The following is a 4,920-nucleotide window of genomic DNA, read 5'->3' as shown; positions in this document are numbered from 1 at the left end:
CTCCTTATTGGTCACTGAACGTCCAGGAGGTCTTCCTCACTAGGATTCACATCCTCCTCCTCCCTTGTAGGTTCGGCCATGATGGTCAAATCAATGGACTTGCACTCTCTCTTTGGATTTTCTTCTGTATTACTTGGGAGAGTACTAGGAGGAGTTTCAGTGACTCTTTTACTCAGCTGGCTCACTTGTGCCTCCAAATTCCTAATGGAGGACCTTGTTTTATTCATAAAACTCACAGTGGCCTTAGATAGATCAGAGACTATATTTGCTAAGCTAGATGGGATCTGCTCAGAATTCTCTATCTGTTGCTGAGTGGATAATGGAAAAGGTTTGCTATTGCTAAACCTGTTTCTTCCACCATTATTAAAGCCTTGTTGAGGCTTTTGTTAATCCTTTCATGAGAAATTTGGATAATTTTTCCATGAGGGATTATAGGTGTTTCCATAGGGTTCACCCATGTAATTCACCTCTACTATTGCAGGGTTCTCAGGATCATAAGCTTCTTCTTCAGAAGATGCCTCTTTAGTACTGTTGGATGATTCCTTCAATCCATTCAGACTCTGAGAGATCATATTGACTTGTTGAGTCAATATTTTGTTCTGAGCCAATATGGCATTCAGAGTATCAATTTCAAGAACTCCCTTCCTTTGAGGTGTCCCATTACTTACAGGATTCCTCTCAGAAGTGTACATGAACTGGTTATTAGCAACCATGTCAATGAGTTCTTGAGCTTCTGTAGGCATTTTCTTTAGGTGAATGGATCCACCTGCAGAATGGTCCAATGACATTTTAGATAATTCAGACAGACCATCATAAAATATATCCAGGATGGTCCATTCTGAAAGCATGTCAGAAGGACACTTTTTGGTCAGTTCCTTGTATCTCTCCCAAGCTTCATAGAGGGATTCACCTTCTTTCTGTCTGAAGGTTTGAACATCCACTCTAAGCTTGCTAAGCTTTTGAGGAGGAAAGAACTTGGCTAAGAAAGCCGTGACCAGCTTATCCCAAGAGTTCAGGCTATCCTTAGGTTGAGAGTCCAACCATATTCTAGCTCTGTCTCTTACAGCAAACGGGAAAAGCATGAGCTTGTAGACCTCGGGATCAACCCCATTGGTCTTAACAGTATCACAGATTTGAAGAATTTAGTTAAGAACTAAAAAGGATCTTCTGATGGAAGTCCATAAAACTTGCAGTTCTGTTGCATCAGAGAAACTAATTGAGGTTTCAGCTCAAAGTTGTTTGCTCCAATGGCAGGGATTGAGATGCTTCTTCCATGTAAATTGGAATTTGGTGCAGTGAAGTCACCAAGCATCTTCCTTGCATTGTTATTATTTTCGGCCATGTCTTCTTCTTTTTTGAAAATTTCTGTCAGATTTTCTCCAGAGAGTTGCGCTTTAGCTTCCCTTAGCTTCCTCTTTCCTTTCAGGTTCAGGATCAGCTTCAACAAGAATGTTCTTATCCTTGTTACTGCTCATATGAAAAAGAAAAAAACAGAAAATATGGAATCCTCTATGTCACAGTATAGAGATTCCTTTATGTGAGTAGAAGAGAAGAATAAAAGAAGGGGAAGAGAAAAACTTGAACACAGAGAGGAAGGTGGTGTTCGAATTTTAGGTGGAAGAGAAGTGTTAGTAGATGAAAAATTAAATAGAAGGAGATGAGAGATGAGAGAATTCGAAAATTAATTAAATTAAAATAAAAATATTTTTGTTTTTAATTTAAAATTAAAACTAAAATTCGAAAATTAAGAAAGGAAAATTGAATCAAATTAAATTAAATTTAAAACAATTAGTTAATTTAAAAAGGAATTTTGAAAAAGAGGAAGGTGATTTTCGAAAATTAGAGAGAGAATTAGTTAGGTAGTTGGTGCACGAATTGTGAATCACACTTTTCACAACGCGTACCACTAACCAGCAAGTGCACTGGGTCGTCCAAGTAATACCTCACGTGAGTAAGGGTCGAATCCCACGGAGATTGTTGGTTTGAAGCAATCTATGGTTATCTTGTAAATCTTAGTCAGGAAGTCAATTATGTTTATCAGTTGAATTGCGAATAACCAAGAGATCATAAATTAAAGGTTACTTGTTGTGCAGTAATGGAGAATATGTTGGAGTTTTGGAGATGCTTTGTCTTCTGAATCTCTGCTTTCCTCTGTCTTCTGATTCACGCACGCACGTCCTCCTATGGCAAGCTGTGTGTTGGTGGATCACCGTTGTCAATGGCTACCTTCCATCCTTCCAGTGAAAACTACGCTCACGCGCTCTGTCACAGCACGGCTAATCACCGGTTGGTTCTCGATCCGGTTGGAATAGGATTTACTATCCTTTTGCGTCTGTCACTAACGCCCAGCCTTCAGGAGTTTGAAGCTCGTCACAGTCATTCAATCCTTGAATCTTACTCGGAATACCACAGACAAGGTTTAGACTTTCCGGATTCTCATGAATGCCGCCATCAGTTCTAGCTTATACCACGGAGATTCTGATTAAGGAATCTAAGAGATACTCATTCAATTGTATATAGAACGGAGGTGGTTGTCAGGCACACGTTCATGATTTGAGGAAGGTGATGAGTGTCACAGATCATCACCTCCATCACAGTTAAGCGCGAATGAACATCTTAGATAGGAACAAGCGTGTTTGAATGGAAGACAGAAATACTTGCATTAATTCATCAAGACACAGCAGAGCTCCTCACCCCCAACAATGGGGTTTAGAGACTCATGCCGTCAGAGAATACAAAGTCTTGATCTAAAATGTCATGAGATACAAAATAAGTCTCTAAAAGTTGTTTAAATACTAAACTAGTAGCCTAGGGTTACAAAATATGAGTAGACTATGATGGATGATGCAGAGATCCACTTCTGGGGCCCACTTGGTGTGTGCTGGGCTGAGACTTAAGCAATTCACGTGCAGAGGCCATTTGTGGAGTTGAACGCCAGTTTTTATGCCAGTTTGGGCGTTCAACTCCAGCTTTTGATCCTTTTCTGGCGCTGGACGCCAGAATTGGGCAGAGAACTGGCGTTGAACGCCAGTTTACGTCATCTATCCTTATGCAAAGTATGGACTATTATATATTGCTGGAAAGCCCTGGATGTCTAATTTCCAACGCAATTTGAAGCATGCCATTTTGAGATCTGTAGCTCCAGAAAATTTACTTTGAGTGCAGGGAGGTCAGAATCCAACAGCATCAGCAGTCCTTTTTCAGCCTGAATCAGATTTTTGCTCAGCTCCTTCAATTTCAGCCAGAAAAATACCTGAAATTACAGAAAAACACACAACTCATAGTAAAGTCCAGAAATATGAATTTTTCCTAAAAACTAATGAAAATAGACTAAAAACTAATGAGAACATACTCAAAACTATATGAAATTAACCCCAAAAAGCGTATAAAATATCCGCTCATCACAACACCAAACTTAAACTGTTGCTTGTCCTCAAGCAACTAGACAAATAAAATAGAAGACTAATAGGTTGAGAAGCAATAATATCTCAGAGTTTTTGAATGAAGCTCAGATTCTAATTAGATGAGCGGGGCTAGTGGCTTTTTGCTTCTGAACAGTTTTGGCATCTCACTTTATCCATTGAAGCTTAGAGTGATTGGTATCTATAGGAACTCAGAATTCAGATAGTGTTATTGATTCTCTTAGTTCAGTGTGATGATTCTTGAACACAGCTTCTTTATGAGTCTTGGCCGTGGCCCTAAGCACTTTGTTTTCCAGTATTACCACCGGATACATAAATGCCACAGACACATAACTGGGTGAACCTTTTCAGATTGTGACTCAGCTTTGCTAAAGTCCCCAATTAGAGGTGTCCAGAGTTCTTAAGCACACTCTTCGTTTCGCTTGAACCTTGACTTTAACCGCCCAGTCTCAAGTTTTCACTTGACACCTTTACGCCACAAGCACATGGTTAGGGACAGCTTGGTTTAGCCGCTTAGACCAGGATTTTATTCCTTTAGGCCCTCCTATCCACTGATGCTCAAAGCCTTGGGATCCCTTTTATTTGCCCTTGCCTTTTGGTTTTAAGGGTTATTGGCTTTTTCTGCTTGCTTTTTCTTTTTCTTTTTCTCTTTTTTTTTTGTCTATTTTTTTTTTCTGCAAGCTTTGTTCTTTGCTGCTTTTTCTTGCTTCAAGAATCATTTTTATGATTTTTCAGATTATCAATAACATGTCTCATGTTCATCATTCTTTCAAGAGCCAACATATTTAACAGTCTTAAACAACAAATTCAAAAGACATATGCACTGTTCAAGCATTCATTCAGAAGACAGAAAGCATTGCCACCACATTTAACTAATTAGAGTTTCTCTTATTAAACTCGAAATTTTATTGCCTCTTATTCAAAAGATCTACTATTTTATTCATGTTTGCTGATGATGAGAAAAATAGACTATAACTTAATTGGGGATAAAATCAAACTAGACACTAATTACTACTAATGATCATGTAATGAAGACACAGACATAGATAAGCACTTATCATAGAGAAAACGAAAAACAGAGAAAGTAAGAACAAGGAATGAGTCCACCTTAGTGATGATGGCATTTCCTTCTTGAGGCACCAATGATTTTCTTGAGCTCTTTTATGTCTCTTCCTTGCCTTTGTGGCTTGATTCCTAGTGATTTTTGGTATTTCTATCCTCAGTTGCTTCCAATAATTATGTGGAGGGAAGTGCATCCCCTGAGGTATCTCTTGATTTGCAGCCACATGTTCTACCACTGAGCTATAGATCCTTCACATAATTGTTTTACCACACCAAACTTAGAATGTTGCTCGCCCTCGAGCAAAAGAAGAGGGAATAGATGAAGAAGAAGATGTGGAAAGAAAAAACTAGGATTATGAGGAGGGAAGGTGGGGATCCTGTGGGGTCCACAGATCTTGAAATGATCCTGTGAGCTCCACAGATCTTGAGGTGTCAA

The 4,920-nt window shown here is 39.0% G+C and overlaps 1 non-coding gene across 1 annotated transcript; it reads left to right on the top strand.

Annotated features, from left to right (window-relative positions):
• Nucleotides 1-842: 842 nt before the first annotated feature.
• Nucleotides 843-950, top strand: LOC112788443 (small nucleolar RNA R71). Its single transcript, XR_003195806.1, has one exon. It is a non-coding gene; the product is annotated as a small nucleolar RNA R71 (small nucleolar RNA).
• The last annotated feature ends 3,970 nt before the right edge of the window (nt 951-4,920 follow it).

Source organism: Arachis hypogaea, chromosome 20, assembly GCF_003086295.3.
Source record: "Arachis hypogaea cultivar Tifrunner chromosome 20, arahy.Tifrunner.gnm2.J5K5, whole genome shotgun sequence".
Taxonomy (NCBI): domain Eukaryota; kingdom Viridiplantae; phylum Streptophyta; class Magnoliopsida; order Fabales; family Fabaceae; genus Arachis; species Arachis hypogaea.
Note: the sequence above shows the minus strand (reverse complement) of the source record. Positions and strands in the feature narration are given on the sequence as shown.